Source organism: Lissotriton helveticus, chromosome 8, assembly GCF_964261635.1.
Source record: "Lissotriton helveticus chromosome 8, aLisHel1.1, whole genome shotgun sequence".
Taxonomy (NCBI): domain Eukaryota; kingdom Metazoa; phylum Chordata; class Amphibia; order Caudata; family Salamandridae; genus Lissotriton; species Lissotriton helveticus.
The window spans coordinates 240,809,757-240,834,801 of NC_136069.1; the positions used below are offsets into that span (position 1 = coordinate 240,809,757).

Genomic DNA, 25,045 nt, shown 5'->3' on the forward strand with positions numbered 1-25,045 from the left:
CGCAGTTACATATAAATTGTAAAGGTGTATGTAAATAATTAAATACATATTTGCTATATGTACTATGGCACTACTTGTCATCCTAGTGCATCTCTGTCGTGCTCCATCACGTTCCAGCACTAGGTCTGGAAGTCGTTAGTGGAAATTTTGTAATTGTATGTTATTAATTAAACATAGTGAAAAAATTTAAAAAATAATTGAATCTATTTTTTGTTTTTCAGAAAAATATTTCGTTTGGATTAAAGTTTGTAATTGCCTTGAAGAAGTGAAAGAAAAAGAAAATAGAAGAAAAATATGTATTTGAGTAAAAGAAAAAATCTTCAAGTGGAAAAATGCGAGTAGTGCAGAAACAGTTTGTTCTACTAAAAGTAGAAGACAATTTTTTAAAAAAAATTACGAACATTTAATGAAAAAAATCACACAAAGCAAAAAGAAGAATTTTTCAAGTAAGGCGAAGCAGAGGTCAATTTCAAATACCAGGAAAAGGAAACATGATAAAGAAATAGTATCTGCTACTCGGAGACAAAAGCAATTTCGAGAAATTCGTCAGAGACTTTTTTGATCTAGAGTGATTCATAATTTAATAAAACATGCTGCAAATATAACAGAAAAGTGTTGCAATTCAAAGAGAAGCAGCATATTGAAAGTGTAGTGGCTTCTGCTTTCAATTTATAACAGAATGTATTTATTTTGATTTTAAAGAGAATGAAAATGTTGGATAAAATAGTCAAAGTATTGAAAGACAAAAGTAGAAAAAAGAGACTTGTGAACAGAACCAACAGTTGTAAAATCTTTAGTGGACATTGGAGACATACTTCTACTACTAAGCCTTTTTCTAATGAGGAAAGTTACTTCCAGGAAAAGTTTATCATTTGCAGTTGATACTGGAGGTCTTTGCTATGAAGTTCAGGATGGTTGTACTCTTCCAAAGGAGGAAATGGTTGGTAAAAGTGCAGAAGAGATAATAGCTATAGAAGTGCAAGGGAAACGTCCTCAGGCTCCTGTGTATAAGTGGATTTGTAGTAGTATTTGTAGTATTCAACAGGAATCCATTGATATAATGTGAAATTTGCTACGAGAATATTCTCAGAAAAGTATTAAACAGAAGATTACGTTGTTACAAGGACTAGATCCATGTAATGTAAGAAAATGTACTGAGAAGTATGGGCATTCTCTGGCTTGTCTTTCAAGAAAAGTTTGTAAAAGTGTTATTCATCATTTGAGGATTTAGCAGTACACCATTCAGAAATGTGGAAGTTTGTAAGGAAACTGTACTATGTAAAAAGTGTTGAATTATGTTTAAGTGAACTAAATACAAGTCTTTTATATGGTTCTTTATCAGATGTTCAAAAAAAGTGTGATGATATAGAAATGCGATATTTTTGTTCGGAAGAGCAGTTCATAGAAAGTGAAAGTTTGACAATTACAGATGTTGGAGGAGATGAGAAAGTGATTAGCACTGATCAGTTTGAAGAAGAAATTGGAAAGTTTAATGTAGTGTGCTCTGAAATACCAAACTTAGGACCCTATTAGGATGGGGGACGGACCTGCATCCGTCCGCCACCCCAGAGGTGGAGGGACCGTCCGCAGGGGCAGCGGCGGTCCCTCCATGCAAATTAGGATGTGACCGCCACCCTGGCGGTCACATCCTGTATTTTTAACCTTGCTGTGGGTGCTGCTTGAAGCAGCACCCGCCGCAAGGTTAAACAAATGCATGTTTACCTTTGCATGCACGAAGCGGCAGTACCCCCCATGTGTAACCACCACCCCCCTTCACCCCTGGGGGCCCGCAATGGGTCCCCAAACAAAAGTATGTCTGCCTTTCTACGGCGGAAATACCGCCGTGGAAAGGCATAGAACGGCAGACATCCTAATATGCCTTGCGGTGTCTGATAGACACCGCCAGACATGTTAGAGCTTTTTCGCCGCGGTCAGAAGGTGAAAAGCGGCGGACGGTCTTCCAGACCCCCCAGCCTTCCTAATCTGGCGGGGGGTCTTTGAAGGCTCCGCTGTGATTTTTCCGCATCCTCCGGGCCGTCGGACTCTTCCGCCGGCCCGGTGGATACGGAAAAACCGCAATCCTAATCGGCCCCTATGTTTGTGTTTGTTATCGACGTACTCATTATAAAAGTCAAAGTAGGAATGTTGATTTGTATTTCAAAAATGAAAAGGAGAACAATGGTAAGTGGGAAGAATTTGAAACGTACTTGTTTGTTGAAGGTCGATTTGAGTTAGGTAGTGATCAACGTATATGTAAATATTGTTACAACAAATTAGAAGAGAACACTATGCCTGCTAGAGCAGTACATAATAACTTAGAATTAGTAGCAATTCCGGCGGAGCAGGCCAAATTGAATACATATGAGTCGTTTCTAATTCAATCTGTTCATCCTTTTCAAACTATAATTTGTATGGAGCCTAAAACAGTTAAACTGCCACCAACAGACTTGCAAAGTGGGCTGAAGAGAAGAGTGGTGTACTTACCTTTGGATTTTAAGAAAAATCATTGAAACTGGGGACAAAGAGGAAAATGAGGCAGTAGTCATTTTAGTAAATGGTGTACCAACAAAGAGTCGGAAAATATGGCAAGAATTTGTGGATGTTAATAAAGTTAAAAAGGCTACCTTATATCTTAAAGAGAACAATATTTATAACAAAAATGTAAATGTGGATGAACAGGTAATACGTTTAGAAGATGAATCTGAAATTTCAAGTGGTGAAATAGAGAAAGTGGACAAGTCAAGGACTGAAGAGATTCAGGAACATTACACAATATGTCCTTTGCATTCAAAAGAAGTGATTGGAAGTAGCATTGAGTTATTTCAAATGAAAAAAGCACAGGGAACTCCAATGAGTGTATAGGGGAAAAGCTTGGAAGCTCATTGTTTTCCACAGCTGTTTCCTACTGGAGAGGTGGACAATATGATGACCGACCTGTACGGATTCTAGCTTCAGAATATTGGTCAACAAGATTATATTCTGAAGATCCTAGATTTCGACAGTACATTCCATACATAGTTCACCTTTTGTTTGAAAGTGATCTGTCTTCTTTCTCGTATGCAGTGAACCATATACTTGAAAATGGAGTTCATCAATCACTTCTTTCTGCGAAAGAATTTGTGGAGAAAGTTCAAAAACAGATGAAAATTTAGAAGCACAGTTAATCAATTTGATGGCATATTAACGTGGAACAAATGAGTATTGGTATCGTCGTCATGGAGAACTCAAGTGTATGTTATGGAACTAAGGTTCACCAACATGGTTTGTCTCACTTAGCTGTGTAGAGTACACATGGGAAGATTTGCTTGAGTTTCTAAGTGAAGCAAATTCCAATATAAAAAAAATTTAAATAAAGACTCCTGGTGAACTGTGTTCATTGGATCCTGTAAATGTGTGCAGATATTTTAATCATAGGTTTCAAGCTATGATGTCTTGTATCTGTAATAAAAAGAATCCACCTCTTGGAGAAGTTACTGATTTCTTTTGGAGCAAGGAATATCAAAAAAGAGGTGCACATCATTTACATATGGTACTATGGATCAAGGATGCACCTATATTTGGAAATGATTCTGATGAAACAGTATTGTCTTTCATCGAACAGTATGTGACATGTGAGATTCCAAGAGAAGGAAGAAATAGAAGCTTGAGCCAGCAAGTTTTATGTTTCCAATGTCATCATTGTGGAAAGTATAGCAGATGAAAATACTAAAGGAAAATGTTATACCAAATGTCGGTTTGGTTTTCCCCGTCCAGTCATTTCTAAAGAAAAAGTTAATTCTTTTTTTTTTCCTGTAAGGCACACAATAACTCAGAAATCTCCAAAGAATACCTACAAATTAAAAAGAACTGAAGTGTCAAAGTATATCAATGACTATAATCCAGTCATTTTAAACATGGAGAATGCAAACATGGACATCCAGTATGTTGCAGATAACTCAATTGTTGTTGCACATTATGTTACATCATACAAAACAAAATCATAAAAAACAGAGATGAAACAAATGTGGGAAAAATTGCACAAGAGAATAGACTTAGCAAAAAATTGTACAGCTTTAATTTGAAAATGCTTTCCCACCTAGAAATTGGATCGTTGAATGTTCAGACCACTTGTGCGCTTCAAGTCTATATTCAAAGTCACGAGGAATCATTTGGGTAACTTTAGGTCTTGCACAATACAGTGTTGAAATCATTGGAGGAAATTGAACAATTAGGAGCAAATGACCCAGACAGTATAGACATTCTTAAAACTAATATGTTGGACACATACTATCCGAAAAGGAGTCTAAATCTGGAACAGCTATGTCTGTATGAAGTAGTTCAACATTACAGCTTCAAAAGAAATGTTAAATAGAATTTAAAAGGAAAGTTTGCAGTAGCTGGATGTCATGGTTGTTTAGTAAAAGATGCAAAGGGTAATCTTATAAACCACAAGAAACTTAGTTGTGAAACTCCAGATAAGCGAGAATTTTACTATTTAGCACTTCTGCAACTGTTTAAACCATGGCGTAGCAAAAGTGAATTACTTGGAGAGTTTGACTGCTACGAAGATTCTTTTGATGCTTGTAAAGATAGCATTGGATGTCCAATTTTCCCTACATATTTAAAAATGTTGAATGATGAAGTTGAACAGGAAAAGACTATTATAGCTGAAATAGCTGATGAAAGTTCTCAAGATAGTCAAAGTAGTGGTCCATGTAGTCAAGATCCTCTTGGACAACCAATGCTGTAAAATGAAGCAGCGATTGCTATGCATGAAGTCGAAATTGCAATGCAACAAGCACACAAGGGGAATATACATTGGAAAAGTTAGAAGAACAAGTAAATGTTGAACAGAAAGAAATATATGTGCAAGTCAGAGAACGGATAGAACATGGGGGCATATTAGCAAGAACCTCGTTAAAATTATCGCCGTTTTTGCGGCAGGAAACTGCTGCCAAAATTGCGATAATGGGCTTGCTAATATGCATTATAGAATTTCAATAGAAGCCCAGGTTAGATGTCCTGCACATCTAACCTGGACTTCTATTGGAATTCTATAATGCATATTAGCAAGCCCATTATCGCCGTTTTAGCGGCAGTTTCCTGCCACTAAAACGGTGATAATTTTATCGATGTTCTTGCTAATATGCCCCATGGTTTGTTGCATGAAAAAAATTTGAGACGTCATCGGTGATGTCATCAGTGATGTCACTGACCATGTCATGAGTGATGTAATATATGACGTAATCAGCAGTGCATTGCGGGCTCACGAGTTATAGTTAGCTCAACTAACTATAACAGGCGAATTTCTCAGGTTTTATATGAGTCAAACGTCAACTAACTATAACGTCCCTGAAACCTATGGTTTTTTCAGTGAATTTCTATGGTTTTTTAAATACTAATTCCTAACTATAACGTCTGTAAAACCTATGTTTTTTTCAGTGAATATATATATATATATAAAAAATCAACTGGGGAAGGGTCACTTGTCCTGCATGAACCAGGGTATGCAGGAAATCTCACAAAGGTGTCTCCAATAAAAAACCCTCATGCACGTGTTGGGTAGCGTGGTAAGCGGTGTATCTTGATTCTCCGCTCTTTATACACGTGTGTGCATAATCATAGGGTTAGTTTCGGTATGCAGCCTCCACCAGGAGGGTTTTTTATTGGAGACACCTTTGTGAGATTTCCTGCATACCCTGGTTCATGCAGGACAAGTGACCCTTCCCCAGTTGATTTTTTAGCATTTAAATAAGGAAATTGAAGGGTCAGATATTTCCTACTCCCCCCCTTGATTAGCAGATATATATATATATATATATGTGTGTGTTTCTCGACCTCCGCCTCAAAACTCTTGCATCTCTTTCCACAGTGGAAAAGGTCACACCCTCATGGAGAATAGTGTAAAGTTCTTTTATTCACCACATCACAAAAAGAAATTGTAACTAAAGTGTGTTGGCTCAATGGTCAACGCCAGGTCAGCCGGCATTTTTTGCTCATTTATACACACACTACCTTACAATTAGATAACGGCCTTCGGTCATCAACAGAGTGGATGTACTACTATTTAGTATTCTCATGCCTTCATAAATGTGTAAAATGGCAGCCATCTTAACATGTCTAAAATGATTAACAAATATTCAAAAAATAATTTTGTATATCATTCTTTCAATGATAAAACCATAAAGGGGGCTAGATTTTCAGTTGTATCTTTTTTACTAAAGGCATCTTGTTGGATATTTTATATTTAATTAACATATAAAACATTCCTGACTGATAACTGGAGAGCCATTGTGTAATATCTACACAACAGCTAATGGACATGCAACTATCTGATGGGCACATTATTCCTGCAACACCCAATGCTACGAATACTTGCATGATTAATTCATACATATATTTGATATCATAATACATATCATTTTTTTCTAATGGACATCTTGAAAGTATGGCACATATTTAAACTGTGCTGCCTTGCGCAAAAGTAGTTCCACCCTGTGTATACCATATAGATCTAATTGGTGCAGTTCCAATTATGCCCTGAATGAGCTATTTTTGTTCTGCCTTATTGAGCTACTTGTAGTAACCCACTAATGTCTCTCAGTCTTCGTATGTCATGGCATGTGAAAGTAACACCCTGATGGGCTATCCATGATATCCCTGGGAGCTGTTTTGTGATGGCCCTCCCTCTTCCAAACAGAACATCAGAACAATATAAATCTCTTACGTTTCTCTTGTTTCAATCAGGTCTAAATGGTCCAAATCATGAAAGGAAAGGAAATGTAGCACGATTAAAATAATGACAAAATTATCATTTTCTATGCAACTAAAAATAGTTTAGTAATCCTAATACAGAACAACAAATGGATAATAAACAGGGCATGAATTGTGGCCACCACAATATACATATCTATACCCTATTTGTGGGCAATGCCACAACACAAATGTCCCTTTAATGTATGCACAAATGCAAAAGAAGGAAAGTTTTATTTGCAATCACCAAAAAGCATTTTAGAATTTGAACACATGATATGTTTTCAAACATCCTAAATGTTTACACACACACTGCAATACAAGGGTGCTACCCCCTATTACCACTTCAACCAAAGGATATGGAGGCACCCCAGAACTTTACACTTACAGACTGATTGCGAGTTTGGAGGTCTTGAAAACTGCTGTGGCATCGGTCAACTGCCACATCGCAGGCGGTCCGACAGCCGGAATACATTACATGTGGTTACATAGTCGAAAGAATGCTGCAGTCCCACCACCATTGCCAGATAATCCCAACCGCCGCACTGTAGGAAAAGGCCAATGAGTCTGTCTGAGGGCAGACCACCAGTGCTACCACCGACCTATTTTGAAAGTTGCCTTACAGCCAGTGTGAACATGGCAGTCCAACCACCACATTAGAGGCTGAAACTCACTTGTACTGACCTCTATACACCCTGTGCCACCAGAGAGCTGATTGTACCCATCCTGCAGCTGCTGTACCTCCTTGATCATGTCCAAAACCCACACTGTCGCAGACGCAACCAACGTTAAGTCACTCCTAATTGTTTCCATAGACTCCTCAGCACATTGATGCCCCCACCATCGGACCTGGCAAGTGGGTTGGGGTCCTTTGGTCAAACATATCTTGTGGGACCCCTTTTGGGATTGCTTTAAATGTATACACCAACTACATCTGTATGATGCCTTCCTTGGTCAAGTCATTCACACCGCAGAGGCACACTGTACACAAATGGACATGTGTTCACATCTCATAATCAGTGATAGTGATGTGTGCATTAAATTGTGTCACACAACAACACCTCCTCATCAATACCTAATAATCTCTGTGATACCCTCATATTGCACACATCCTAGGTCCCATAGTGATATCAAATATACCTCTGTATGGATGTGACATTAAACTGAAACCCACCTTCTCTGTTTCAACTCTGTATTGAACTCATCACCGACATTAAAATGTAATGTCAGTAAATGGGATTACAAATAATCAATGGGAGAAGTTTTCAAAGGGCACAATGTAAACACTCTCTTCAAAATAGCTATGCATCTACCAGTGGAACTCTGAAAAGCTAGGGCCCAGTAAATTTGACATATGCCTGAAAACCTCAATGTGCACATGACCTGTGGATTGAAGTATATCAGGGACAACCAATAGCATAACCAAGTCCCATGACTGAATAGGTAATGTGTAAGTGCAAGTCATGAAACCAAACACAGCATTAACAGCAGTTATCATCCATCTAGGAGACTCAGTGTATCCCAACGGGCATAGTTGTTGGCACTGCTGAAGAATCCTACTACGCCGGGGGAAATCTGCTTCAATGAGGCCCATGGAAGAACACGGCAGCCAGTGGAGGTGGCTTTTGAGCTTCTTAAAGCCAGATTCAGATGTCTGGACAAGACTGGGGGAGCCCTCCTCTACTCACCCGGAAAGGTGTGTCAAATCACTGTGGCCTGCTGCATGCTCCACAACATTGCCCTGCAATGGAACATCCGTTATATCACAGAGGATGAACACCATGAAGAGCTACCAGGTGAGGAACCTCAAATGCCAAATGATGATTATAGTGATCAAGAGGAAGGAGCAGACTTGCATCAAGATATCATCAAAACCTTCTTCTCATGAGTGTAAGTATGGTATGAGATGTAATGACTTTGACTATTATATCAACTCTTGGAGGATGTTTATGTGAAATACTAGGAATATGAGGCTTTGGCAAAATCTAGTGAAAAGGTGTTTGTTTTGCTTCACATTTTGTCTTGGACTGTGTTCTCTAGAGGCTGACTATGTGAGTTGCGCCATATGTCTTGTTTTCTAGATAATCTCTTTGTTTTGGTCTGTTTTAGATAACTTCACCATGGCATCTTCATTTGGACATTTCAGAGTTGTGTCATTAGGAGGTATTAGGAGTGTTCCTGGAAATATCTGTAATAGACTTTGGGTGTACAAAACAGCTACCAAGACAACTTATACAGTGATAGAATGGACGTTACGAGAGTTCCATAGGACTTGTTCCTTGTGGTGTGTTGGTCCTAATGCAATATGTATGCCATCATATGGTCCAATGTAATGTTGTGTTGGGCCCAAATCATTATATTCTGCCTTCACATTAGCTCATTTCTCATTGTGTATAAACTGTATGTAACTGTTGATGTGGTCCTTCATTGTAGGGCAAAGTCATTGTGTCACATCACTGACATGTGTTTGTGACATTCCATCAGATGCAGCAACACTGGATTGGAATGACCCTCTGCTCAGGAACTGCTGTACTGTCATGTGTCTGTTTCTTGGTTTAATTGATGTGGGATTCCTTTTGTGAGGTAGGCAATATAGCACCAACTGATAATGTACATCTAATTTTATGTTTCCTGCTGTATAGGATATTGCCATATGTGTCGCATCATTCCATGTCGTTAAGGTCTGCAACTGAATCTGTGATCACTGACACAGGATATTTGAGTCATGTCTTATTTACTATGTTTCAGACATCAAGCCTGCCTGTAAATGTAACAAGGGAATAAAGATGTTATAAGGCCAGACACTTGTATGTATGTGTTGGTGTAACATGGTTGTGATCTTGAATATAACATTGTTTACATTCATCACATCCATTTACACATGTACCTTATTTTGGCATTCTAAAGTTCACATAAGAGTACATATGCATTAGTAGATGTGCAAACCTACAGGAGACAATTAATTGTTTACTTGTCTATTGATTGCATTAAACAAGGTGAAAATTGAAAATGTTAAAAATAAAACAGGCAAAACCAAAAGTGAAGAAGTCAGTCATGGTGGATGGAACCATATTTATAGATGCCACATTGTCTGGAGTCCAAAGTCCAACATACTACTCCCATCAGAAATGGAAACGTGTCCAGGAATAGTCCACAAAGTGAATGTGTTGTACAAACAGGAGGTACTGGTGGCATATTTTACTGCTCCATATTTACAAAGACAGGAAAAGCCACCCTGCATGGCTTTTCCTGTCCTTGTAAATATGGCCCCTTACACGCAACACTTTACTTGAAAGGAGCGTTCCATGGATGTTGCTGTGGATGTTCCCACACAACACCCATGGAACAAGAAACATTTCCAGATTTACAAGGATCGTAAATCTGGAAATGCGTCTGAATGCTACAGCTCCCTTGGGGTGGCGTAGGAAGGCGCAACGAGGAGAAATGTTTTCATTTCTCCTCGTTTTTTCCTCTTTCAATGCGTGCTGCATCCTACAGCACACATTGAAAGAGAAACATGCCTGTAGTGATTGTTTTTTGCAGGAAGGTGCCCCTTCCTGCACAAAAACAATATCCCCATGATGCAGGCATCCTTGCACCATGGTGCAAGGGTGCCTGCGCATGACAGCTGTTTGTGCGCCAGCACAGGGGAGAGCGCAGGAATGTCGCATTCCTGTGTCTTGGAAGTGCAGCAGCGTGGCACAGCCAAAGGGCTTGCGTTGTGACACTTTCTAGCAATTCTTCCCTTAAGTTTTTATTCTGAACTAGCAGGGGAGGGTGGGATGAGGGGGAAACACCTGTTTTAACTCAGTGATGTTTTGGAAATATATCTGTGAATACTTGGAACTCAATCCCTAGTCAGCTTTCACCATTCTCAAAAAACAAGAACCTTCAAGTGTAATATTTTAGCCATCTTCCTGATGGGTGGATATGGAGTTATGTGTTAACTATCAGATAGACTTTAAGGATTTAGAGCGTCATGCTCCATACCTGTTCTATTTACAAAATCTAGAAGAAAACAATACTTGCTCTTTGAGAAAAAACAGTGTATCTTTAGACTTTAGATGATGTTGATCTGTTCTATCATAGGTATAAAGTGTGCCAGTTTAATGAGGTCATGAGGTAAGTTTAGCTAATATAAAAGAGAACTGAGAGTAACACTTAGTAAGTGGTTCCTTGTAAACAAGACCGTATTGCAACATTGCATGCTGATATACGGGATTGTTTTTGTCTCCTACTATAAAATATTGTACATCTCTGTGCCACAGTGTAGAATCGTATACTGAAATGCCTTCATGCCAGGCCTCCCTGGCAGGACTGACTGCAGAACATCAGGCCATTCTAGATATAGAACCGAAACTCGATGAGGTGAGTTGCACTATTGGCTCCATGATCATGGTCAATCATTAGAGCCTAACATTCAAGGCACTGAATTCTACCAAATGTATGTAACACTTCTAACCCCATCTTCTGGCATACTTTAGTAGTTAATAGTCTTCCTACTGCACTGAACAAAGACCTCCTCTGTTCCAGAAACAAATGGATGATGTTGTTTGCGAATACCCATTTAGTGACGCCTTTACCATAGTAATGATGCTATTTTACAACCATTTGCCATATGCAGATACACTAGATAGGGATGTCAATTGTCTCCAATGTATTTGTGGCCATATTAGTGGAGTTACCACTTTTCTGTTGCATAAAGATTATAGATCATGTTGAATACATTAAAATGACTAGTTAATAAAACATTATTGAAGTGCAATCACACCACACTAAAGTATGCTGCTGTTCTGTACACCACTGAACCTTTCTAAAGCATTTGATATTATCAAACGCAAAATGCTGCTTGACACCTGGCCATGGTGGGCCCGAGTCAGAGGGACTGTCTTTATCTGCGTCAATTTGTTACCCAATAACTTTCAAATGTGAGCTCATTCCTCTCCAAAACGACCTCTACGAACTGCAGATTCTTATGTGGATGAGCAGGGCTGTGTCCTCTCACTAAATAGTTAGACAGTAAAATAGCTCAGTGGGCAAATTCATTCATTGTGGAGCTCTGTCAAACATCTGAACATTATAGGTTCAAATCTGAAGGTGTTAACCCACCCTTTCTCCTTCTGAGGTTGATAAAACGAGTACCATTGAAATGGAGCCTGACAAATGGTAGCACGTGCTAATATGTGTGTAACTATTTAAGCACATTCATGGCGTCACTGATTCTTATCATGCTGGCTTATAACACTGGGCACCACTTATTCACAAATAACACAGAGGTCTATCTCAGGAATTGTCAAAAACACTTCCGTCAAGTCTGAAGAAGCACCTTCAATGAAACATCCATTCTGACCTGTCAGGAACTCTTGCTAAATGGGGCGGGCCTTCTTTAGGTAATGAGGTGGGTGCCTTCACCTCCCATTCACTTGGCCTCCCACCCACAACTTGCATATGAGGTCCATGTGAATGAACTGTAACTGAGCTCTCACAAGGTTCAAATTACCAGACGCCTAAGTTCAATAATGAATGAAAACATACAGTAGAGAAATAAGAACTCAAGGCTTGAAACTATTAGGCTTGATTGTTACACGATAATTGCTGGGGATTTTAATTGTTCGTTCGAGCCCCTACACCTTGATGGGGATAATCTTTCGTCAGAGGAGGATGTCCAGTGGAATATTCCTCCCCTTGATCTTGAGCCAATCAAGAAGTGGACAGAATCGACCCTGCAGTGGATGGGTTTTTGCCTAGAGCGTGGTTTCAGGGCAGCAAATGGGCGATCCATCTCTGACAAAAACAGTAGGACAACCTTTGATAATGGTATATATAAAAGTCGAATAGATTATATCCTTATCAAGATTGAACAGTGGTCAATTTTAGGGGATATGAAGATTCTGGATCGCCCAGAGAGCGACCATAATCCACTCTCATTGAGCCTCCAGCTTACCGGAGACCTAAATCATAGTAACCAAACTGAGATAGCTACTGCGGATGCCCTGCTTACTAATGACCTACGCAGGGTTCGTTGGGTTAGGATTATTGATGATCCAGGGGTTCTGGAAAAGATAAGGGTGGAGGTAACACGGTCTCTGGGTGTTTTGCATTCACTCAAAACCCAGGAAGATATAAATGGGAAAATAACTTCTTTACATGACGAGTTATTTAAGAAATTAAAATCCCACTTTACTAAAATAAGCAAACCCTTAAAACCCATATGTCAACTTCTTAGTAAATCATGGTATAATAAATCATGCCATGAATCTTACAGTTTATTGGCGGTAGCAATAAGGTCGAAAAACATGATAGACATCCGGAAGGCCAGGTTAAACTTTCGCAAAGTTATAAACCGTGCAAAAAAATACTGGGATGAGAATCATTGGCTAGAGCTTTTAGATGCTAGCAAGTTGAAAAACCTGGCAATGTTCTGGCAAATAGTCAAATGGGGAAATACAGCCCACTCCCAAGTTCCTGCCAATCATGCCTCCACTGATGACTGGGTTGAGTATTTTGGTACTCAGTTTTCAGGGTTGGATTTGGAAAATCATTGCCCCCATACGACCTACCACCGCTACCCACCTCTCAAGTTTTAACGTTTACTAGTAAAGAGGTTGAAGATGCTCTAAAAAAGGTTTCTTGCGGAAAAGCCCCAGGAATGGACTGTATCCCAGCAGATCTCTTTAAACACGACCCAGCTAACTGGGTGCCCTACACTGTATTCCTTGGAAATGCTATTGCAAGGGGGGCATGTATTCCGGATTCATGGCGAGGAGCTGAGATCCTGCCAATATACAAGAAGGGGGATCGTTCCATCCCAGGGAACTACAGACCAATCAGTTTTATTGATTCCATTCGAAAAATTGTTGCAAGGATGGTTTTAGCAAGAATCCAGAGCTGGATTGAGCTTGAAGATATATTGTATCCTCTACAGGCAGGGTTTAGATCATGCACAAGTATCATTGAGCAGGTCTTTAGGTTTTTATTGCTTTATTGGAGAGTAGTAACTTTGGGAGGTGTCACTATTTATGCCACCTTCGTAGACCTCAAGTCAGCATTTGACTTAGTGCCCAGGGCCAAGTTATGGAGGGCCCTGAAAAATATGGGGATTCCCCAGGAGCTCTTAGATATAGTGATCAAGCTACATGAGGGGAACTTTGCACAAGTTCGCTGGGGAAAGCAAGGGCAGGTTACCAACAGATTTGCAGTGTCCCGGGGTGTTAGACAAGGGTGTGTACTAGCGCTAACCCTGTTTTTGTTGTTCATCAACAGGGTTGTGCAGTACTTTTCTGCTTTTCCAACAGATGCCCCCTCTCTGGATGGCATTAAGATTCCGCTACTTATGTTTGCGGACGACACCCTAATATTATCAAAGACCCAGATGGGGCTGCAAGCGGCCCTGAAAAAAATTGAAGAATTCTGCTATGATAACGATCTACAGGTAAATGTAGCAAAAACTACGTTCGTGATCCTTTCAAATAGCAGGTCAGTGGTTGGTCATGCTACAATGAATAACATGCAGTTAGAGCAGACCAATGTTATGACCTACCTGTGGCTTGTTTTGGAGAGTAAACTAAGCTGGAAGCCCCAAATTGATACTCTATCTCTTAAATTTGCCCAGCTATCAGGGAGCTTAGTCAAATAACAAAGATCCTCGCTGACAAAATGGATAGGTCCTGCTTTCAAGATCTATAATTCCCGGATAAGTTCAGCGATCCGGAATGGAGCGGACCTCTGGGGTTTTGCGGACCTCTCACCGCTAGCTAAGGTCCAGAATAAATGTCTATGAAATCTAACAGGTCTCCCCCGCTCCAGCCCATTGAAGCCACTATTAATGGACTTGGGATGCCACTTAATAGAGATGTGGCACGTTATAAGCCCGTGGCTCTATGGAGGAGGATCTGGACAACCCCCGAACTGGCACCTTTTATTTTTATTTTATTTATAGGTTTGTATAGCGCTATGAATAGACCCCCGAAGGGGTATCTCCGCGCTTTGACACCAAGAATAGAGGAGCTAAAACAGAAATCCACAGAAAATATGCTTTATGACCAGGGAACTAATCTGAAAACCGAGAATAGATGTTCAGCATAAGCTGAACAGAAAGGTTTTCAGCCTTTTCCTGAATTCAAGATGGTTCCTGCATAGTTTTAGAGGAAGCGGGAGGGAGTTCCAAAAACTTGGACCCACCACAGACAGGGCCCTACCTCCTTGTCTTGCTTTGGTAATTTTAGGAATATTTAGCAGAAGCTGTTCACTGGACCTAAGGGTACGGATAGGAGCGTATGGAACAAATTTTTTTGCCAAATATTCTGGTCCCAAGTCATTTAGGCCTTTATGGATTATACAGCCGATCTTAAACTTCACTCGTTGCCGGACTGGCAACCAGTGTAGTGTCTGCAGTAAAGGTCTTGAAGGAGACCTGGGAGGTGCATTAAGCACCAGCCTTGCAGCTGTATTTTGAACCACCTGTAGGCGGTTAAGATCCTCTTCATTAGCTCCTGCCATAAGACCATTGCAGTAATCAAGACGACTGATAATCAGAGCCTGAACCAGAGTTCTCCTATGAAGGTCAGGGAGGAAAGGAAAAACCCTCCGGAGGAGACCTATTACGTGGAAACATGTTCCCACAGTAATGGAGACATGATGTTTCATGGTCAGCTCCGGCTCAAATCTGACCCCCAGATTCTTGATCACTGCCTTGGGCTCAGGGACTGGTCCCAGATCGGGGGGCCACCAGTCAGGAGACCATTGGACCTTTACATCACCGAAAAGCATAACCTCCGTTTTTCCAACGTTACATTGGAGGAAATTGGAGGACATCCACCTTGCAACTGCCTTCATTCCATCGGAGAAAGATTGTATTATCTCCGGTGTAAGATGTTTAAAAGGGAAGAGCAGCTGCGTATCATCAGCATATGACACTGGATGGAATCCGTAAGCTCTGGTAACATCTGCCAAAGGGGCCACATAGATATTGAACAAGGTAGGGCTCAAACACGAGCCCTGCGGGACCCCCTTGGTGATGTTAACCTCCTCCGACCTAAAATCACCCATGGTGACAGATTGGGTGCGGTTGGAGAGAAAGCTTCTGATCCATTCCAGTGCCATACCACCGATTCCACTCTCAGACAGGCGTTCGATAAGGATGTTGTGAGAGATAGTATCGAACGCTGCCGATAAATCTAGCAGTACCAGGATCACAGAAAAACCTTTGTCCTGGTACAGCCGAAGGTCGTCTGTTATCGACAGCAAGGCCGTCTCGGTGCTGTATTTTGGCCTAAAACCTGACTGAGATGGATCGAGGCAGCCAGATTGTTCCAAGTAGGTGGATAGATGTTTATTTAAATGCTTTTCAGTGATTTTCCCTAAGAATGGTAGAAGGGAAATAGGTCTAAGATTAGACAAATTGGTCCATGGAATTGAAGAATTCTTCCTGATCGGTCTGACAAGAGCTTTTTTCCAGCATTGTGGGACTACTCCAGATGTCAATGAGAGGTTTACTAGCCTCTGGACATCAGGACCCAGTATGCTCCCTAGTGGACCCATAAGTCTAGCTGGGAGCCGGTCTGCCGGACTTCCACTTTTTATTTCCATAGTTAGACTTAGGACCTCACTCAGTGAGATTTCTGGGAATTCATTAAAGGAATGAGACGTTATAACTTTGGTGGCTGATCTGTGCATCACAGTAGAATGGTCTTGACTACTATCATCAATATTTGTAGTCTCAATTCTCCTGTAGATGGCGTCAATTTTATCAGAGAAGAAACTTGATATGCTGTCACAAAGATGTTGTGAAGCCATGTCTGCACTTTCGCAAGCAACAGGCTTCATAAAAGTGTTGACTATCTGGTACAAGGTCTTAGGGTCATTGCCAGCAGCCTCTAACTGAGCTGTAATATAATGTTTGCGAGCAGACCGTATGGCTTTGTGATAGGTTTGAAGAGCCATCCTATAGTTAACCTTGTCCCCATCCAAATGAGAGGTTCTCCATGTCTTCTCAAATTTCCTAGCTGTGCGTTTTAAACTGCGTAAATCTTCTGAATACCAAACTTCATGTTTCTTAGTGGGGCTGGTTTTAAAGGTCCTTATTGGGGCAAGTTGTTCTACAACGTCACCAATTGCTAGGTCCCACTTCAAAAGTGCACTATTAATGTCCTCCGAACCTACGACAGAGGGGGAGCGGTATGTTCGCTCAAAAGTAATATTAGTGATTTTATGCCACTGCCTTCGTTTAGATGGAATATGGGCATGTACAGTGGGTCGCGGAGTACTTATAGGCAAAGGCAATTCTGGATGTTAGATCTGTTCTGGGCTCGGGTAACATCTTATGGTTCAGACAAGTAAGAATCCTCCTTGAGAATATGGGATTGTGTAACTTGTGGCTACATCCTGCTAATAACCCATTTCCCCCCAAAAAAGCCTTTAAAGATCTATATTGGCTATCAGTTCGCCAAAAATATATTGCACAGTCGAATGCCTCTTCTTTGACTGGATTGTTCCTTGAGCATAAACTCAACCTATCAATGGAAGACTATTGGGATACTATCACCAGGACTAGTGATAGGAAGTTATACCACCTGTTTAGGGTTGGCTCCCTACCAATAAAAACGTTTACCAAAAACTGGAATGGTCAGGAGGATGAATTTTGTCAATGGTGTACCGATCAAAAGGAATCAATTGCCCACATATTTTTTATATGTCCCGCCTACATAGCCCCACGGAACAAATGGCTTAAACCTATTTGTCGGAACATTGGTACACGGGTTGGGATAGAGGCACTGAGGTTCCTTAGGATCGACACAAAGGAACCTCTGGTAATAGTGGTAGCAAAATTCTTAGGGTGGATGTGGGTTATTAGGGCCAAACACTAAGATATGGGTTGGTCCCGCACTATATTGTAATGTTCATACCGTGAAATGGTATTACATTCCTTAAACCACTATATGCTGCTATATTCTATGCTGCTAGCACCTTTTATGGTAAAAATTGTTTTAAGTGTACACATAGTTTTAACCTATTGTTTTTAAATTTGATGTGTATTATATGATGTCATATTTTTATGTTTGTGTCTTTTATGATGAAATATTCGAAATAAAGACTTATGAAAATGAAAATGAAATGAAAGAACTCAAAAGACCCCAGCAATGTTACTAAAAAAAGATTGCAGTTTAATAAGGAGAATGACAACAAACATCGTAATTAATATGTAGGAATCAACATTGAAGGCAGAAATGAAATGTAATAGAATACTGGTAAAGAGATTCTTAAGTTACAAATGTAGAACGTTTTTTTGAAAGATTTGCAAAGAGTGTGCATAACATCTGTTGGACTTGTTATGTTATGTTAGTATAATTTATAAAGCGCATGAATCACCCTGAAGGGTATCTCTGCGCTACTGTGAAACGCAGCCAAGCAGTATTAGTCTCTGGGAAGCTCAGTTTTGAGAAGCTTTCTAAAGTGAAGGTGATCTGTGCACTTTCGAAGGTGAGAGGGTAAATGATTCCAATAAAGGAGGGCCAGGTAAGAGAATGCTGTACCGTCGGAGTGTGTTTTCTTAAAACGAGGTATAATGAGAAGAGATTTCTCCCTGAATCACAAAGATCTGCTCGTCAGGTATGGTATTGACTCACTAGCAGAGGCTAAAAGATCATTGCAATAGTCCAAGCGGCTGGTCACCAGTCCCTGAACCAGGGTTTTACGCACAGAGAGTTAGAGAAGTGGGAAAACTCTACACAGAAGACTCATCATATGAATATTGTTGGCCCTACCACCTCCTGTTCCTGAACTAATTTTTTGGGGCCTTGGTACTTTCTGCACTTTACCACTGCTAACCTGTGCTAAAGTGGTTGCATTCTCTCCTCTAAACATGGTAAATTGGCTAACCCCAATTGGCACATTTAAAGTAGTTATAAGTCCCTAGTCGAGTGTTACTACATGTACTAAGGGCCAAATGCTTCTCGGGGGCCTGCACTACTAATTAAGCCACCCATGTAAGTAGCATTTTGATACTTGGGTGCAGTTTTAAACTTACTCTTGGGCCTGGCAAAAAAACGGACTGCCAGACCTAAACCTTTTTAATACTTATAACCTTATGAGGCGTTTTGGAAATGGCCCTCTTTACAGGGTTATCCCCAAACCTTTTGCTTCTTCCTCCTTTATTTTCCTGACCTGTGGTTGTTGGCAATAGGACTCTGGGCACTTTACCACTGCGGATCAGTGCTAAAGTGCATATGCTCTCTGTATAAATTGCTATTATGATTAGTTATCCATGATTGGCAGATTTGTTTCATCAGTAGGTCCCTAGTAAAGTGCACTGAGTGTGCCAGGGCTGGTGATTCAAATGCTACTAGTGGACCTGCAGCACTGATTGTGCGACTCACATGCGTAGCCCTAAAATGATGTATCAGGCCTGCCGCCGCAGTGCGTGTGTGCAGTTGCTAACTGCCATGTTGTCCTGGCCAGTGTACACTCTTGCCAGGCCTGAATATTTCCTTTTCGTGCACATTAGACACCCCTATGGTAGACCCAAGTTACCCACCTGGGCAGAGTGCAGTGTATATGAAAGGTAGGGCATGTACTAGTGTGGGTAACATGTCCTGATAGTGAAAGGCTATCTTGCCCATAGGCCAGAATGGGGAATGCTGTGTATAATGTTTACCTGAATATCTTCCCATAGGAGCAAGATTGAAAATTTAACTCAGAATTTGATAACCCATCTTTTAGGAAGGAGGGTTTTTAAATCCTGTGTTTGAAAACAGCACTTTTAGAAATTGGCTGTTTTCTTATCTAACGTTTCTGCGCACCTCTGCCTGTTTGTGAATTGACTGTCTGGTTTGTGAGTGACAGGGGCTGGGGTGGCTGCAGAGGGCTGGGTGAGTCAGCACTAAGCTGGATAGACCTATCTGCATTTGGAGTGGTGGGAGCAGTTGCACCTGGGCCTAAATAGGACTGTGCCTGCCTTCCACAATGCTGGCTCCATCCCCTGTGGTGTGTCTGATGGCCCTGGCCTCCCCTCACAAAGGAAGAAAACATGCCCTGGCAGAGGGCACCTAGAACTTGTTTGGACTGGATCCTGGACTCCTCACACATGTAAGAACAAAGACTTTTGGGGTATAAAAGTTAGAGCTGAAACCCCAGTAACATTAGATCATCCTGGAATCGAGAAGTAACCTCTTTCAAGGAGAAAAGCTGGAAGACTGAAGAGGAAGGACCGATCCACTGTGTGTTTTTGGGCTGACCTGCAGTTGCTACTCTGCCAAGGGGAAAGACTTTTTCTGTTGCTGTGTCCCCTGCTTGAAGAGATCTCAAAGGGCCTGAGAAGAGCTGGCCTCCTGTTTTGAAGTCCCAGGCACAAAAGGACTTCACCCCCAGCTACCCCAGAACTCTGCTGTGTGAGTTCCGACCTGCCTAGAGTGCTTGATCTAGTTGTGGGGCCTCTGGAGGTTGTTTGGGAGCTGACCAAGAGAAAAGAAGCCAAAGAACTTTATTTCCGACGCTGTAGACACCGCCGCTGTGATGCCACGACCTGCACCGAGGCAGGGAGCCGCTCGAGAAGTCAACGACTCTGCGCCTGCCGTGCTCCGCAGCTCTGACGCCCTACGAAGTCCGCCGACGCCGGCAGTGATCGGCCATGACCGACGCCAGCGCTTCGCATCGACTCCGGGTCCTTGCTGGAGGCTGGCCTCCCGTAATCGTGGTGCCAAAAACTCCAGAGGGTGATGCAAGAAGCTCACCGACATTGCATCAACACCGATGCCAACGCCGCTCATCAACGCCGTGGCATCCCAAGGATCTGCACATCGTACCTGTGCACCACCTGCGCATCAGACCCATCACTAAGACTCAACGCTGCCCTCCCCTTACAGACCGTGACTCGGCGCCGATCGACTCTGCTCAACGCCACCTCGCCTCCACAAGGTCTCACGAGTGCCGCACCTCTTTGTTTTTCGACACGGCAGCTGCTTATGGAACTCTTACTACAAGATACAGGTACTTTGGGCAAAACGTGATGCCTCTGTGGATTATTTTGGTACAAGTTCTGGAACTCTTTTTAAAATCATATTCTTAAACTGTGCACGTTGGATTTTTGTCGTTTTGGTCTTGTGTAGTCTAGATAAAAATACTTTATTTTTCTAAACTGGAGTGGAGTCCATTTGTGGTGTATTCACAGTGTTACTGTTATTGTTGGTACAAATACTTTAAACATTGCCTTTGATAAGTCTGTCTGCTATTGCCAAGCTACAAAGTGGGTGAGCAGGGATTATCCAAATAGTGTATCCCCCCTTACCCTGACTAGAAGCAAGGGTACCTATTTGGACATTGGCACCTACCTATGCCAACTAGAGACCGCCAGATCTAACATTGGTGGTCAGCGGTGAGGGTTTGAACTTGTATTTGTACTTGACCCACAGTAATTGGTGTACATCACTAGTCTAGTGCAGACCACTACCCAACCATATACCGTGTCTTGTTTTGGTTCTATTTTTTATCTGATCCTTGAGTCATCCACGCATCATGCCTCAGAAGGGTATACCAGCAAGTGATGTTGCAGAACTGGAGTTTGATATTGAAAAGTTAAGTGATTACAAAGTAGGTCAACTCAAACAGTTCTGCAGGAGCTTTGGATGTCCCATGGAGAGCAGCTCCAGAAAGGAGAAGCTACAGAAAGACTTAGGGGCCTGGTGGGAGGACAAAGAGGCTGGGGAGACAGATGATGCAGAGGTGGATGAGGATGCACAAGGGGATGGATTCAGGTCACAGGATCTGCCTGTGTCCAGAGCAGCCTCCAGGGCTGGCAAGAACCATCCCGCTAGAAGTTTTTTTCCCAGAGGAGTTGGAGGAAAACTAAAGGGTTAGAGATCATGAATTAGAAGTTGTGAGGCTTGAGACAAAGCTGATGGAAATAGAAATCCAGAACAAGGCAGAGGAGAGCCAGAAGATCTATGCCTTGGAAGAATTGAAATTGACCTAGGCCCATGAATTAAGAATGAGGGAGCTTGATTTGGATCTCGAGAGGCTTTAGGCCATGAGTGTCTCAGCCCAGGAAGTGAGTTTTGCTGAGTTGGAGGTGGAGTCCAGCTCGCATGGTGGCAGCAAGATTGAGGTATCTATTGCTGAGGGAGAGGTACAAAACACCCAGAGATGTGGTGCCTGACTTGAGGGAGGGTGTTGACAGACACCAGGGGGTTAAGGTTTGTGATGTAGTTCCAGTGGTGTGCAGTGTCCCTGAAGTAGATTGGGGAACCTACACAGGGGACCATATTCCTAAGGGTGGGAGGGACATTCTACTTACTCTAGATGAGAAGTGCAGAGAGAGGGGTTGCACCATGGTAGAAACCTTGGTGTGTGAGTGTGGAGACCGCCAGAAGAGTGTGGGTTGAGTGACAGAGACAGTCAGTCACTGTCTTGCCAATCTCAGGAGAGTGGTGTGGGGTACTTGTGTGAGGCACTGGAGGGTGAGGCAAAGGGAATCTTGGTTAACAATGCCGCCCTCGCCCTACAGACCGAACTTGACGCCGCTCGACGCCGCCTCGCCTCCACAAGGTCTCAGGAGTGCTGCGCCTCTTTGTTTTTCGACGCTGCAGCTGTTTTTGGAACTCTTACTACAAGATACAGGTACTTTGGGCAAAATGTGATGCCTCTGTGGATTAATTTGGTACAAGATCTGGAACTCTTTTTAAAATCATATTCTTAAACTGTGTATGTTGGATTTTTATCGTTTGGTCTTGTGTAGTCTAGATAAAAATACTTTATTTTTCTAAACTGGTGTGGAGTCCATTTGGGGTGTTTTCACTGTGTTACTGTGAGTGTTGGTACAAATACTTTACACATTGCCTTTGATAAGCCTGTCTTCTCGTGCCAAGCTACCAAGAGGGTGAGCAGGGGTTATCCAAAGAGTGTATCCCCTTACCCTGACTAGAAGCAAGGGTCCCTATTTGGACATTGGTACCTACCTCTGCCAACTAGAGACCTCCAGATCTAACAAGGTGACATCTGTAATGGCAAATAATGGGGAGTTTAAGGCTTGACAAGGGGGTTATATTGCCTAGTCTAACTAGCAGTTTAAAACTGCATTCAGGTGGCAATGGCAGGCCTGGGTTATGCTTAAATGGGCTACCTAAGTAGGTGGCACAATACGTACTGTAGGCCCGCAAGTAGCATTTACTTTACAGGCCCTGGGTATATGATATGTCACTCTATATGTAAATTAAGTATGCCAATGACGTGTAAGCCAATGTAACCATGTTTAGGGGAGTTAGTACAAGCACTTTAGCACTGGTTAGCCGAGTTTTAAGGCCAACAAAAACAAATCCAGCAAAAAATAGGAGTGAAAACAAAATGTTTGGGAGGTGACCCTACAGAGGGGGCCAAGTTCAACAATGTTTAGGAGCAAAACCAAAGTTGCTTTGCACCCTGCCTAGAGTGACACAATTCTGCAAACACCAATACACTGCTAAGTGCTGTGTCCCATAGTATATAACTGTAACTCGGTGGTCATCACGCACATAAGATTGGAAACTTAGACAACAGGCCCTTTACGCCTCCTGCTTGCTTCCCACGAAGGCAAGCACTTGAATGGCACACAGACGGGTAGTAAGCATTGTATGATAGATGCCAAGCAATTCATAACAGAGAGCAAAATCTATGACTGGATTTTAGCCATTGTAATTACAGTGGCTGAGATTAATTCAAGCATTCTCCCCATCACTGTTTGTTTTTCCAACTTACCTTCTATTCCTCATTGATCTGCCAGCAAATTTCCTTTTTAAAGAATGTTTAGGGGTTTCTTTGACAGTAAATGAAATGTTTTTACTAAAAACAGCTTTTTCTTTATCATCAATCTAACCGGCATGTGTAGAGCAGTCTGCAAATGTGATGACATTAAATTGTGCTAAGTGATTCTTTCAAACTATCTTTATGAATTAAAAATAGAATTGTTGGATACCCATGATGAGACTACTGCAGGGAAACATAAAACAGTTTTCTCCTGTTGACATCTGTCTTTTCACTTGCTTTTTTGTAAAAAGCGAATAGATCATAAATAACAAAGTCACAAAAGCTCCCTATTGCATTTAAATGCAACATATTTTGAAGCAATTGGAGTACTGTAATTGCTGCAATGTCTGGAAGGCTATTTCGGGAAATAATTCGAACTGCACGGTAGTGCTGAAGATATGTTTATTTGTGACATGAGTTTCAGCAATGGAAAAGGATATTGCTGGCGATGCTAGCAAAGGTGAAACATAGCTCAAGGGGCTCCTTACTTTCTAATTAAGCGAAACTTTTTTTGGTGGGGATAGTTTCATATTCCTATCTAGAGCATACATTTGTTTCATTTGCATTGTATAGTTTACATCTGGAATGCACGGAAATCAACACTGCATAAACAAGCATTACCTTCAGAAAATCTTATATGAATTTAAAATATAATGTCATTATTTAAAATTAGCATTGGTTTCGTTATCTAACAGACATGTCATTTTGCAAAGATTATTCATTTATTGTGCTGATTTTAGTTTCTGGTTGATTTTTCCATGATTACATATGTACTTTTTTCGAGCAGTTGTGGAGAACATTTCCTTACACTACTCCCATGTATGAATACAAAATGCAAACCAGTAGACAGCTACATTACCCAAACAAAGTGGTAATAGTTATAAATATCTCACCTCAACATGGCATTGGGTTATCTGAAAACATAGGCGGCCCAATCAATATATGATTTATACATTCATACAATTCAGTTAATTATTGCGCCATTAGGACGCGTCCAGAAAGCCCCATAGCGCTTTCGCGTCCGATCATAAGCGTGGCACAGAGGATTTAAGGGCTTCATTTATGATGGCTTCCCGGCACTTTTGCACCACCAGACCATCACTTTTTTTACATTCCGGTAGAGCACTGTGACACTGGCATACTTATAAGGTCACATAAAGCCACGTTACGTGGCTTTTCATGGTCTTATAAATAAGTGCCCCTTTCATGCATAAAACTGCAAGGGGCGTTCCATGGGTGTTGCTGGGAGAGTTCCCAGAAACATCCATGGCATTTCAACACTGTTCCAGATTTACGAGAAATTATAAGTCTTAGGCAGCGCCAAAACTTAGGCCTCCCCAGGGAAGGCGTAAGAGAGGCACAACGAGAAGGAAAATCTTGATTTCATCTCATTTTTCCTCTTTATATGTGCGATGCCTTCTGCAGCACACATAGAAAAAGGAAAAAGCCTCTTGTGATTGTTTTTGTGCAGGAAGCTCCCTTCCTGCACAAAAATAATCATCCCTGCAATGCAGGCACCCTTGCACCGTGGAACCCTCACCAG

At 41.5% G+C, this 25,045-nt stretch overlaps 1 long non-coding RNA gene across 1 annotated transcript in view; it reads right to left on the reverse strand.

The window, feature by feature from the left end:
* The window catches only part of LOC144771577 (uncharacterized), a 199,560-nt gene extending 175,127 nt beyond the window's left edge, over positions 1 to 24,433 (reverse strand). The window contains exon 1 of the long non-coding RNA XR_013599364.1: positions 24,396 to 24,433. This is a non-coding gene — a long non-coding RNA (uncharacterized LOC144771577). The remainder of the gene's footprint in view (positions 1 to 24,395) is intronic.
* Positions 24,434 to 25,045: the final 612 nt, after the last annotated feature.